Here is a 15,070-nt window from a genome sequence, read left to right as displayed (position 1 = left end):
AGCTTTCATTGCATAAACATAGTCTCGCCCAAGGAGTAAATTGAAATCCAAGGGACCTCGAACTACCATAAGATCAATACAAACAGTTTTACCTTCCAAGGTAATAGAAAACTTAGGAAGGATCCCTAAAGGTTCACTAATGGTTCTATTAAAAGCTTTCAGATTCTGCGTAATAGGCGCAAGCTGAGGGGAACCCAAAGCTTTCCAAACAGTTGAGGATAAAATACTAACAGAAGCACCTTCATCTACCTGAGTACGATGTATGTCCCTACTACCAGCCTTAACAATGATTTGGAAAGGGATGGAGGAAGGAAGACGAGGTTCTGTCAGTCTATTCCAATCAAAGGAAAAGACCTCACTACTTGGAGGGGGTTCTGTAGAAACAGGTGAAATGCCCCCTGGCATAGAAGAATCTGATGTAACAAGAAGGACCTGAGCGGTATGAAGTTCACTCTCTAAAGGGAAAGTGGGATCGACTGAATGTGAAATTGAATCGACCACTTGATCAACTAATGGATCATCAACCTGAGTGACATGAGTTTCACTCTCCAATGGAAGAGTGTGATTGACGATACTTGAATTTAGATCAATCACTCCGTCAGTTGATGGTAGGTTGGGAGAAAGTTTACGGTAACCAGTTGGAAATTCTTGCTGTGGAACAGGAAGGTTTTCCAACAATGTTGAGGCTTCATCCATGTGAGGGAAAATGTGAGTTTGATGACTCCCTTTGCATAACTTACAAGGAAACCTAACTTTACCCTTTTTCCCAGGAACCTGACTATCACTGGTTGATGGATCAATGGAAAGTTGATGAGATTTTTCTGACCATACTTCCAAGACCTTTGGAATACCAGGACAATTGACAAGGAAGTGGTCACCCTTACAAAGCCTGCAAGGGTATTTGGGTTTACGGTGCATGTCGGAATTTTCCTCAACACAACTAACACTTACAACCATGGTTGGTTGGTTGACTTCTTTCTTATCTTGCTTCTTCTTCTTCTTCTTCTTCTTCCCTTTCTTCTTCTTCTTAGCCTCCTGGTTACTAGCATCAAGGCTTTTACCAGGCGAAGAGGAAGAAATGGAGGAATAAAAATTAGGCGAAGAAGGTAAAGGGTCAACTGAAGGTTGGTGATGTTGAGATGGTGAACTCTGTTGAGGTGAAGCATCAGGTTGAGGTGGAACAATTGGAGTACTTTGGGCCAACGAAGTTGAAAATAAACATATCGGTAAACCTATTGTAAATCCAGGTAATGACAAAGTAGCCATATAAGGAGGACCAACATTTCCAAAGTAAGGAAAAGTACTAGGATTCTCATTAGGAGAGGTTCCTAGGTTGGTAAATTCCGGAACACTTGCCATTATATTCAACTTCAGTGAATTTTATTAACAATTTAAAACTAAAATTAACAATTCACAATTCACACCTAACAATTAAAATTCACAGTTCACACCTATGGTCTCTAAAAGTAAAAACAAACAAATTAACACACGCTATCAAATCTAGGAGTCAAACCACACACAAACAGTAAGCTCTCCGGACCGAAAACACTAGTTGGTGATTAAGCCCAACCTCGCAGAATCCAGTACAGAAATAGTGGGTGGAACAGTTACCCCGACAACCTGCTTAATGAATAGACTGGACCAAGTTCCTCCACTTTAACCGTCTCGAGTGAAGTGAACCCCCCAGAAAATCCAAGTGAGTATAGCCGACGTCTGCTCCAGGTACAGTGGGACCTTCCCTCCACCATCACCTTGGGTAGAATCCTAGAGATTATGGTCACTAAGGTTACCAACGGCCACAAGTACACCTGGGGGAACAGTCTAAACTCCGACAACACGCAAGGGCAGAGTAGCAAGCTCAATCCCCTTACCGGCTCCTTGACAGTAATCCAAGGTTTACCGATAAGTGACCCCTGGCTCCTCGACAATGGTTAATCCGAGGTTTACCGTTTGTAATACGTACTGTCTGGCGTCGTTCCCAACGAGGGGGGAATGATCCCCTCACTGGTTCAGACACGAGCTCGTGCTTCTCCTTTAAGAGGAGCTTTCCCAGAGTGTAAATGTAACAATTGTATTTGATTCTATCACAAGATCGACTACTTGTTTGTTTTACTGTCTTGGAGAGTTAAGTACTCACCTACTCCAAGACACTAGCCTAAGCTATGTTGGTGTTTCAGAGCCCTAGAAATGTAAAAATTACTAGATAAATTTTAATTAAGCGCTGTGTTATTAAGGCTATTATTACTCAAATGGGTAAATGGAGATGAAACCAATGGTGTTATGACCCGACTCAACTGAATGCAATCGAATATGATAATGTAATCGTTTCAATTCGATGAATCCTAACGAAAGTAAGGAGAGAGTTTCCATTCACTTCCAACCATGCAAAAAATTGATCACTAAGAGAAAATATGACAAATTCTCTAATGCACTAATTTTATCAATAAAAACTAATGCAAATCAATTCCAAACCATTTTTTTTTATTTTTATTTTTGTGTAAATTCAAATCAAAGAAAACTGATCTAAATCTACGATTGATTTTTCAGAATGTAAACTATGCAATTGTAATCTAAGCACAATTCACTTGAAAAGTATGCAAAGGTAATCTATGCACATTTTTCATTCATATTCCGAAAATGAGAATTCTAATTATGCAAATGTGATCTATGCAAGAGAATTCTCAAACATATAAAGCTGGGGGCATGTGGACTTATAACAAGCATAGTTTTTCGTTTCAAGCTTGGGCATGTGGACTTATAACAAGCATAGTTTTTCGTTTCAAGCTTGCGTAAACATGAAACCGAATCCGAGCATAGTTCTTTTCCTGTGTCAAGCTCGTTAAAAAATGAAACAAATCCTCCTCTACTTGAGTCGAGAGTTTGACTAGATCTCGTAAATGTTAAGTTGTATATTTAGGTTAGTTATTTCAGTGTTTTGCATAATTTTCTTATAGTTTTAGGTCGAGTCTTTCAAATGATCTCGTTCATGAACCTTCATTCCATCCAGCTTGTATCTGGTTGAATGAAATGAAGCAGGGGGGCATGCGCTCTAGCAGTTACGCTAAGGGGGCATCAAGCACAGTTTCTCTCTGTTTCAAGCTTGTGTAAAAATGAAACTACTTTGAAGCATAGTTTTTCTCTGTTTCAAGCTTTTGTAAAAATGAAACCTATTTCAAGTCAATTTCAGTTCTTTTCAAGACTCGTTAAACTCATGAAAATCTCGAGATTATTTTGCTATTTTTCATTCTCGTAAAACAAATGAAAATGCCGAGTTCTTTCCGTCTTTTCTTGCTCGTAAATAAAATTGAAATTCGGCCATATGAGTACATTTTTATCCCTTTTTCAAACTCGTTAAAACTTACGAAAAAGTGAAACCTCAGAGTCATCTTTTAAGCCCTTTTCTGACTCCTAAAACATGAAAATATTGCCGAGCGTTTCTTTTACACTCGTTAAAACGGAATTAAAAGACAGTCCCCTTATAGCTCTTTTCTGACCGTAAAATCAGGAAAAGATTGTCGTGTTTTTGTCGTTTCAAACTCGATACGGAAATAAAACGACGTGTCCTTGATCGCTTTTTACTTTTCAGGTCAATGACACTAACTATGAAAGTACTCCTTGGTCGCAAGATCAAGCGGTTCCCCCAGGTATTATTTTATACTTTTTCGGGCTTGAGGGACACAAATTTACGAAAAAGTTCAAATTGGAGTTTCCTTAAGTTTTTCAGACTCTCTAAAATTGAAAAACGCCGAGTTTCTCCTATACTGGGCTCGTTAAACATTTCACAGTAAAGGACCTGTTCAATTACAAACAGGAACGAACCACTCCTTCCTAGGGTTCGAATCAAAACTGGGTTGGACTCATCCGAAGGATGACCTTATAATCAAGCATATGTTATCCTCCTCAAGCTTGTTAAAAATAAAGAGGTACTTGCCAGAAATGGTGGGGGAAAAGAGAGAAGAATGAGCCTATTTGTTACCTTTTGTCTCAGAAGAAACTTTATTACCTCTCTTGGACATGACACTTTTCATTCACCTGGGTTGGGAAATCCTTTACCTCACAGTTGATCAAACCACTTTTGAAAGTCTTCAACCAGGTTCCGGGGATTAACTTTGAGTTATTTAGCACCAAACCATCTGTCGTTTCGTTATGTATCCAAGAGGTCTGCAAACAAAACTTTCATCTGCAAAATACTTGTCATCCATTTGACCATCCCTGAGTCAGTCCTTACAGCAACATTTCTTCAACTTGAACAATGATTTCGTGTTGTGTGCTTGCCTGCAACGGGTCACTTTCTGTCGACATCAGCACATTATCTAGAGAGATGACTTAGAAATCGTCAGTGCCTTGAAGTCTGCATGCATCAATGGCAGGTTTCTCGCCTTTGACGTCAGTTTACATCATTGACTTTCGATCGAAGGATTCCGTGAAATGTTCGACATCAACTCATTCATTCACATCTCATGGATTGTACTGGGTACTTTGAGAACCATTGACATTACTGGTGGTCTCTCTCACGCTTGTTAACAGTTTACATCATCGACTGGTAATCAAGTGGTTTCTACCATGTTCGACATCGACTCATTTATTCGCATGGTTAGAATCGTACCAATTCAAGAAGTAGGAATGAAGACCCTGGATCAAATCTTTACTATCCAGGCTGCGAGGAGTTTTGTATTCATTATCTAAGTAGACTAACCATAAACAGATGGCTCCACCCATACTATGTCTACAAAAGTCTATGATTATGATGTACTACAAAATCATTTCTGTATCAGAGTAGTTAGTCAGTTAGTTAAAGTTTTTATCTGAGTATGGGAATGCCTACCTCAGTGATGATATAATCTTATCCATGTATTTTGTGTTGAAAATTGCAGGTTCCAACCAGGTTCTCCACGAGATAATCCTCGAAATGATAAAGCGCTTCACCCTTCCTAGATAATACAAAACCCTAATCTATTCCAGGCTTCGCACTTTAGGGGGCAATCTGTTACACTAAAAAATGTCACCATGGCTATTTACAGTCAGTATGGCTCAATCAACAGTCATACTACCCTTTTGAGCAAGTCTTATGCCTCTGCTATTCATGTCAAAATCCAAGAAAGAGAGAAAGTCCTTATAAAATATGTTTATCTCTGGGTACGCAGGATCTCTCAAGCCTTTCCTGCGGGTACGCACCTTTTGTTCACAAGGTCTGCATCCAAGGACGCTCTGTATCTAAAGGGATAGGTGCGTCCCTCTGAAAAGGTTAAAATGCGCGAGTTTCATCTTCAAAAACTTACTTGTGGTCACTTCGAGAGCTTTCTAGAAGGTTCTTGGATGAATATTGAGCGCCTCCAGATGGTTCATGCACTCCTATCAAAGAGGAACTTATCCCATCAATAAGGGAGTGATCCCATCCAAAGAGGGGGACTATCCCATTGATGGTGGACCTGATTAACTTCCTCTTGAGCACTATAAAAAGAGGCATTGAGCCAGAAGGAAGGAGGTTGAAAGCTATAGATTTCTAAGGGTAAATGATGCAGGAATTAGGACTCCCATTTAGAAGCTTGTGAGGAGAGATTGTCACCCTTACTTGTTCTATTTGGAAGTGGGTGAGCTTTGTCAAAGTAGAGGAAGACTCTTGTGGACCCTGGAAGGAGCTTGCACAACACCAAGGCTCAGGTTGTAATGGTTCCTTTTGATTACCTTTAATGCAAATTGGTCCATTCTTCTCAATAGCTTGTTGTTAATGGGTTATTTCATGTACTCCTTGGTCTATATGTTGAATATGCTTTGTTTTATGTTATAATCAGGTGCTATTTAATTGTTTGACTGTTGGTGATTGCAGGTTTTGGAGAACGGGAGGAGCTCATCCGGATCAACAAAGCTTGGACTTCTACAACAGCGTTTGGACAGAGGTAAGAACGAAACACTTGATTTCTCATATCATAATGTATGTTTAGAGAAGGATAGCTCCAGTTTGTTTTGTTTGTCATTAGAATGTCTTAGACTTCTAGGAAGGTCAGCTGTGTCTGCACCCTTGACTGATTCCGTGTGGCAAATTCTATGTTTGAGAATTCTATGCAAATCAATCCCCAGCGGAGTTGCCAATTTGTCACACGGAATCAGTCAAGGGTGCGGACACAGCTGACCTTCCTAGAAGTCTAAGACATTCTAATGACAAACAAAACAAACTGGAGCTATCCTTCTCTAAACATACATTATGATATGAGAAATCAAGTGTTTCGTTCTTACCTCTGTCCAAACGCTGTTGTAGAAGTCCAAGCTTTGTTGATCCGGATGAGCTCCTCCCGTTCTCCAAAACCTGCAAGCACCAACAGTCAAACAATTAAATAGCACCTGATTATAACATAAGACAAAGCATATTCAACATATAGACCAAGGAGTACATGAAATAACCCATTAACAACAAGCTATTGAGAAGAATGGACCAATTTGCATTAAAGGTAATCAAAAGGAACCATTACAACCTGAGCCTTGGTGTTGTGCAAGCTCCTTCCAGGGTCCACAAGAGTCTTCCTCTACTTTGACAAAGCTCACCCACTTCCAAATAGAACAAGTAAGGGTGACAATCTCTCCTCACAAGCTTCTAAATGGGAGTCCTAATTCCTACAGCATTTAGCCTTAGAAATCTATAGCTTTCAACCTCCTTCCTTCTGGCTCAATGCCTCTTTTTATAGTGCTCAAGAGGAAGTTAATCAGGTCCACCATCAATGGGATAGTCCCCCTCTTTGGATGGGATCACTCCCTTATTGATGGGATAAGTTCCTCTTTGATAGGAGTGCATGAACCATTTGGAGGCGCTCTATATTCATCCAAGAACCTTCTAGAAAGCTCTAGAAGTGACCACAAGTAAGTTTTTGAAGATGAAACTCGCGCATTTTAACCTTTTTAGAGGGACGCACCTGTCCCTTTAGATACAGAGCGTCCTTGGACGCAGACCTTGTGAACAAAAGGTGCGTACCCACAGGCAAGGCTTGAGAGATCCTGCGTACCCAGAGATAAACATATTTTATAAGGACTTTCTCTCTTTCTTGGATTTTGACATGAATAGCAGAGGCATAAGACTTGCTCAAAAGGGTAGTATGACTGTTGATTGAGCCATACTGACTGTAAATAGCCATGGTGACATTTTTTAGTGTAACACATAATCCCTAACAAGAATGAAAATCTACATTAACCCTTAACACGAACAAAAATCTACATTAGCTAAAAGAGGCATTGTGTAGTTAGGGTACCTTAAGGAAAATGAGTATGTTAACAATAAAGGGTCATTAGTACTTTCACCCTTGTTTGCAATCGTGTTATTAGGTGTCATCACAAGAAGATTTATTGGAGCCTTTTAATTAATGCCTAGGTGAATCACTTACGCTCATCTACACATAGCTTCATGGTAACCAGTTCTTACATTAAATGTACTATTATGATATTTGGACTCATTACCCATCGTAATTGAGAGATATATCTCGTTTCCTAAGGTCATGTATTTTGTATATGGAGTTAAATTTGACATTATTTGAACTTATGGATGATGGATTGCAATATTCTTCATTAGATCCCATTCTATTTAAAGGCATTGTGTAGGTGAACGAATTCTCTAAACAAATTTCCACAAGGTCATATTTCTAAACAAACGATACAATCTATAAGAAAATAATATTGAGTTTTCATAGAAGTGATTTTATTTCGTATTTTTATATTTTATCCACTTTATTGCATATTATTCATAATTATTTAAGATTCTTGGTGTGAGATCTTCCATTTTATTGGGACAAAGATATTTAGGTTAGGCAGTAACATCTACAAATATAATTCTAAACCACAATGCAAAGGACATGTGGTAAGTGTATTGTTGATGTTTCCTCTTAGAGAGTACGTAACTAAATTGATGGGAAAACATAAACATAACATCCATTCAATAACCATAATTTCTTTCCTAAAAAACCAAATAGCATTACATAATTATATTTCACCATTGGAAATCAACCATAACCTTGACACATTTGCAAAAATACGAAGTCATAACATTGACATATTGGGAAATTACTAAACAAAAATAATATATTAGTGTAATAATAATATAGATTTGCGTGGATTCTAGAGAATCCAAGTAAATTTGAACATTTAGTAGATCGAAGAAATGCAAATTAGAGATTATCCTAAGACTATTAAACAACCCCAAAAGACTCTAATTTTGAGAAATATTGCATAGACAATTGGTGTCAATCTTATTAAGAAGCATATCTTAACACCATCTCTTGATATGTCTTCAATAGTACAACAATTTCTTACTCTCAACTCATAGTTTTCCATCTACTAATCATACAATTTAGTATCTTACTTTTTCCCCATAGATAAAGGTGATCCTAGATGCAATGAATCTCCCTAGCATTTGGTTTGAAATATTATTATCTTATTTTGATTACTTGATATAGCTTCTTAATGCTAGCTTATTCATTGTAAGGTTTTGACCGAGGTTTTCCTTGCTTGGGGTTTATAGATGTGATTATTATTCTACCATTTCTCTTTCATTATTTTTTCTATCTTTCTCTAGGAATATTATTTCTTTCATTTGCCTGCACCATGACATTCTGATTAACCCCGCATATGTTTTATTTCCTTTGACCAGGTCCATGACTTCAAAGCCAACTAATGTTGTTATTCCCATTATGTTTGTTTCTACGCCATTAAGTATCCCAATGGGCTCTACAAATTTTTAGTCTACAAACTTTAAGAACTTTATTAACTTAACTAAGTTAGGTATGTTGGAAAAGATTTAGAGGGGGGGGGTGAATCAATATTCCTTAGAAACTAGCATTTTTAAATTTTTTCAAAGAATTATTTAATCTTCAATTATCATTAATGTTTATGCAGTAACAATAGTGAATAAAAGAACACAGGAGGCACAAAAATTTTAGGTGGAAAACCCCCTTTGGGTCAAAAACCACTGAATGCTTTTCTAATAATTCTTTAATCTTCAACTCCAATTGAAAAGAAAGCTCCAACTTCCTAGAATCTAGAAAAGCATTCTTCTCCAACTCCCATTGGATGGATGCTCCAATGCCCGAGATTCTTCAGTAATCAACTGAACAGATGCCCCAACACCCAATGAGCTACAACTCACCCTAGCACCACCCTACCACCCTATAGAAGAATAAAAGAAGAATGGACTCATGTACCAAGAAAATGGTCCACTTTACAATGATGTAGAATGATGTAGAAGAAGAATACACAGTAGACCATAACCCCAACTATGACACAACCACCTAATGATGATCCTAGACATCCCAACACTGCCTCTTCAACTCTTGGCAAATAAACACTTGTACAACTTTTACAAAGATGCTTTTACAATGTCTATATGCAGTGCTTCCCACATGAAGACTTCATGTGGTGAACTTCTTGTTGTTGTTCTGCACCTTGATTGCTGCTCTTGTCATGCTACCCTTTCTCATTCTTCGGAACATTAGATTATGCATTGAGTCTTCTCTTGATGAATATATAATACCTACAAAAAGTCTTCAAGGAAATACCCATGACATGATAATAGAAAAACTTACCCCGTCCTATAAATCATATGTTAGTGCTAAACAAAAACAACAAATTAGAATACAAAGAACCTAATGAAATCAAGAGATGAACATGGATATACAAAATATACTTACATGTAGCTTACCTCTGCTGCATCATTTTGCTGCACCTTTCTCTTTTATCTGTTATGCTCTCACATTGTTTATTTTCTGTGTTCTAGAATTCGTATGCAGGTACTTTCTATACGGGGTTAAAACCTACATTTGGTATCATAATTGTTTTGGCTTCAAGGGGATGCCTTTAATGCTGAGGGGTTTCTCTCGGGCCTGTGGTAGACATTGTTCAGTGGGAGATCTGTGGGATCGATTTTGGTAGTGAAAGAAGATGGCGAGAAGTGGAAAGATAGAGATCGAGAAATTTAATGGTCAGAGTTTTAAGTTGTGGAAACTCAAGATGGAGGATTTGTTGGTGGATAAAGATCAGTGGATCGTGGTAGATCTAGGTACTAAACCAATGGGAGTGTCTAATGAAGAATGGAGGAAGTTGGATCGAAAGGCAAAGAGCACAATATGATTGTGTGTTTGAGATACAGTATTGATGAATGTATCAGGGGAAGCTACGACGAAGGCTTTGTGGGACAAGTTAGGGACTTTGTACCAATCTAAGTCTCTGGTGAATAAACTATTCCTACGGAAAAAGTTGTATAACCCGAGGATGAAAGATGGAGACTCAGTGACAGAGCATCTAAATGTGTTTAATATTGTGGTAAGTCAGCTATCGTCTGTTGATATCAAAATTTCAGATGAAGATAAGTGCATTAGTTTGTTGTGTTCTCTAGCAGATTCATGGGATAGTTTGGTTATTGCAATAGGTAGCACTGCAACTGCCTTGCAGTTTGATGAAATAGCCTCATCCTTGCTGATGGAGGAGATGAGATGGAAAAATATGGAGAGCCAGAATGGTGATTCCTTGTTTGTAAGAGGATGGTCCCAGAACAGGAACAAAAATAAGTCATCGAGTGGGAGATCTAAATCTCTAGGAAGACCTATAAAGGTGGTGTGCTGGAAATGTGGAAAGGAAGGGCACTACAAAAGGGACTGTAAATCTAAAGCTCCTAACAAAGGAAAGGGATTTGATGATACTCCTTCTGCAGAGGCGAAAACCACCTCAGATGAAAGTGGGGATGTGTACTTCGCTTCTTCAAGTACACATGTAGATCATGAGGCATGGTTGATTAACTCAGGTGCATCCTTTCACTTCACTCCCCATAGAGAGTGGTTCTATGAGTATGAGAAATACGATGGTGGCGATGTCTTCTTAGGGGATGATAGGAAGGCTAGAATCGCTGGTCACAAAAAAGTAAAGTTGAAGTTGCAAGGTGGAAGGGTTAGAACACTTGCAGGTGTTCTACATATTCTTGCATTGGCCAGAAATCTGATTTCTGTAAGCAAGTTGGATGATGCAGGTGTAAAAACAATGTTTGAGAAGGATACCTGCAAGATGGTTCGGGGAGCACTGGTATTGATGTAGGGAGTTCGGATTGGAACTCTGTACAAGCTGCAAGGTAGCACTGTTGTTGACGGGTGCAACAATTCTGTGGTTCCTGAAAGTGGAGCAGAAAATCTAGTGGTGTCTGGAGAGAAGATCGTGTTGTGGCTTTAAAGGCTTGGACATATTAGAGAGAAGGGCCTTCTAATACTTCATGGTAAAGGTATGGTAGAAGGTATGAGTAATATCTCTCTGGATTTTGATATCTATAAAAATTGTGTATATGGGAAGCACAATGAGGTGAGTTTCCCCTCTGGTGGTAAGAGGGTGAAACAGATATTAGAGCTTGTGCATAGTGATGTGTTTGGACTTGTGAAGTTTTCATCACTGGGTAAATCTATGTACTATGTATCATTTATATATGACTTCTCAAGGAATACATGGATATATTTCCTTAAGAATAAATCTGAAGTCTTTGATAGGTTTAAATAATTTAAGGCTCTGGTGGAAAACCATATAGAAAAGAAGATAAAGGCGCTGAGGACAAATAATGGTGGAGAGTTTTGCAGTAAGGAATTTGAAGAATTCTGTAAGAAGTGTGGTATATCACGGTAGAAAAATACTCCATATACACCTCAGCAAAATGGAGTTGCAGAAAGAATGAAAAAGATGTTGATGGAAAGGGAAAGAAGCATTCTCAGTGGTGTTGGGTTAGGATAGGAATTCTGGGTAGAAGCGGTGGAGACAGCATGTTACCTGGTCAATAGATCACCTTCATCATCATTGGAGGATAAGACTCCACAAGAGGTATGGACTGGTAAGAAACCTTCTCTTTCACATCTGAGGGTATTTGGATGTGATGCATATGTACATGTTCCAAAGGAGAAATGAACCAAGTTGGATAGTAAATCTAAAAAGTGCATCTTTATTGGGTATAAGGATGGTTTAAAGGGTTATGGGCTTTGGAACTAGTAACAAGGGAGGTTGTGTATAGCTAAGATGTGGTGTTCAGAGAGGTGAAAGGTGTTATTAAACATGAAGTCCAACCAAAGGAACCTGAGAAGATAGATTTTGAGCTAGAGGAAGAATCATACTCCAGCAGAGGAGGAATCAGAAGATGAAGAGCCACAAACTCTGGGTGTGAGAAGATCAGTTCGAGAAAGAAGGCAGCTAGAAAACTACAGTCCATCTGCTTTTAGTTCAAAGTTTTCTTTATCTATTACTAATGATGATCCCAGAACTATGAAGAAAGCAGTAGATTCAGAGGATGGAAAAATCTGGAAAGGGACCATGGTTGATGAAATGGCATCTTTTCACAAAAATGAGGCTTGGGATCTGGTGGAGTTTCCAGCTGGAAGGAAACACATTCGTGGCAAATGGGTGTTCAAGAAGAAGACAAATGTAGAAGGAAAGGTGGAGAAATACAAAGCTTGGTTGGTAGCAAAAGGTTATTCCTAGGTGCCGGGAATTGATTTTGGTGATATTTTTCTACTGTTGCCAAGGTAACTTCTATTAAATTACTTTTATCTGTTGCTACTGCTTTTGATTCTGAGGTATAATAGATGGATGTGAAGACAACATTTCTTCATGGGGATCTGGAAGAGGATATCTATATGAAGCAACCTGAATGCTTTGCGGTGAAGGGTAAGAAAGAACTGGTATGCAAGTTAAATAAGTCTCTGTATGGGTTAAAACAGTCACCAAGGATGTGGTATCAAAAATTTGATACATTTATACGGGGACTTGGCTTCACCAGAAGTAAAGCAGATCATTGTGTGTATTTTAAATTAATTGGTGATCGTGTTATTTATCCGGTCTTGTATGTGGATGATATGTTTCTAGTTGGAAATGAAAAAGAAATTATCCAGGATTTGAAGACCCATTTGTCCTCCAAATTCGACATGAAAGATCTTGGTGCTAGAAACTATATTTTGGGCATGGAAACTAAAATAGATCAGACAAAGAGGAAGCTCTGGTTAAACTAGAGGAAGTACATCGAGACAATATTGCAGAGGTTTAATATGCAAGATAGGAAACCGATGAAGGTTCCTATTCCTATAGGTGTAAAATTATCTGCTGAACAGGGTCCCAAGACACAAGAAGAGGAAGAGGACATGTCCGGTGTTCCATATGCAAGTGTAGTCAGCAGCCTGATGTATGCAATGGTCTGTAGTAGACTAGACATTGCACATGCAGTGGGAGTATTGAGAAGGTTTATGTCAAAACTAGGGAAGGAGCATTGGACATCAGTGAAGCAGTTTTTTAAGTATTTGTCTGGCACTAGTGATTATGGCTTGTGCTACCAAGGAAGACTAGGATTGGACAAATTGTTGGATATTTGTGGCTTTTTTGATGTAGACTAGGCTGGAGATCTGGATCAGAGAATATCTACAAGTGGGTATGTGTTTAACCTATTTGGAGGTGCAGACAGTTGGATGAGTAAGAAACAATCTGTAGTGGCACTATCAACTACAAAGGTAGAATACATGGCAACCACTCATGTAAGCAAGGAAGCAGTTTGGTTACAAATATTGTGTTCAAGTATGGGGTTAGTACAAGGAGCTATAAGGATAGGTTGTGACAGCGAAAGTGAAATATTCTTGGCAAAGAACCCTGCATATCATTCAAAGACAAAGAAAATTGATGTTCAATATCACTTTGCGAGGGACATGATAGAAGACAAAAAGGTGTTGTTGGTAAAGGTGGACACTTTGAAGAATATTACAGATGCATTGACAAAATTTTTGAGCTCTGAGAAGTTAACTTGGTGTAGAGAAACAACAGGCGGTGTAGGGCTGGATAAATGACTAAGCTCTCTTGTGGCCCCTTGTGGAAAGAAAACAACAAGTGGGAGAATGTTGGGTTGTGTTATATTCTTTCCACGACTATCCCACATAGTTAATCGGAGGGTTAGAAGGGTGGCAAAGCCCCCCCTTCGTTGTGCCAATTATGTAGTGAGGGGAGTCATAGGGGGTTTGAGGGGTGCAGATAACCCCACTCTATGGGGTCTGGGGAAACACCCTAGAAAATTTTGTTTTTTGACCCTATATTAGGTTGGGCGGACCTACCTATGGTTCCGTCCATGTTTTTCACACATGGTTTTGGACACGATTGTTATCGGGAATAGTGTCTATGTAGAGCTACTAATCCCACTAAGGCTGGTAGCTACCTTAGAAACAAACACACTAAAAACTACTTTCGTTTTCCTTTATGAAAAATAGATAAGAGAAGAATAAGGAGACCAACCTCTGTCTTGTGTTTGGTTCCTTGCTCGATTCCTCTCTCTTGTGGTAGGTCTTTGCCACTCGCTTCCTTGTCTACCTAGTTTCAAAGAGTACCTGTAGAATCAAAGCAGCATAACACTATCCAAGAACATAGATCTATTATCATAAACAATATAGGATCAGATGTACATTGACCATACAAATGCATAAATAATCAATCATAAAGGAAAATGGAGGAAAACTTGAATAGTTTTATTGATAATCAAGAAAGAGCAAAGAGAATTACAACCGATTGTTCTGACCCAACATCATCCTCTCAGCAAGTAAGCCCTTCTTCACCTCATGAAAAGCTTATATCACCCAACACTATGATATTGCACCAAGAAACCAACAACACTTCCTTACAAGATACAAAATTCCAGCCCCTGGATCTTTGGGATGAGGGATCCATATATAGATGTCTGTAAGGGAGGTGAGTCAGCCTTTGAGATTTGATTAGTGTCTTCCCTTTGATAGTTCTTGATTCCACTTGGAGATTGATGATCTCTTACTCATCCCTGGTCGAATTCAGAGAGGCAAGTGTCACAGGAGAAGTTTCTGGAAGATTCCATGCTTCTCCACCTTGCGGATTGACCCTGCCATTTGTCCCTTCTCGCCCATCGCACCTTGGGGTTGCAGTGCCCAAAAATGTCTATAATAGTTGCCCCCTAAAGCATGAGGTCGTTAATCTTTTGATGTCGGGTGAAATGCTTTATCATGAGGGTCCGATGTTTTTTCGAGCTGGGAGGCGACCTGTAATAAGATACAATACAATAAATTATCTTCAT

The sequence above is a fragment of the Pinus tabuliformis genome, chromosome 2_1 (assembly GCF_031772625.1).
Source record: "Pinus tabuliformis cultivar Carrire ecotype Pingquan chromosome 2_1, CPIR1, whole genome shotgun sequence".
In the NCBI taxonomy this organism is placed as follows: Eukaryota; Viridiplantae; Streptophyta; class Pinopsida; order Pinales; family Pinaceae; genus Pinus; species Pinus tabuliformis.
The sequence above is the reverse complement of the archived record's forward strand: the minus strand, read 5'-3'. Positions refer to the sequence as shown.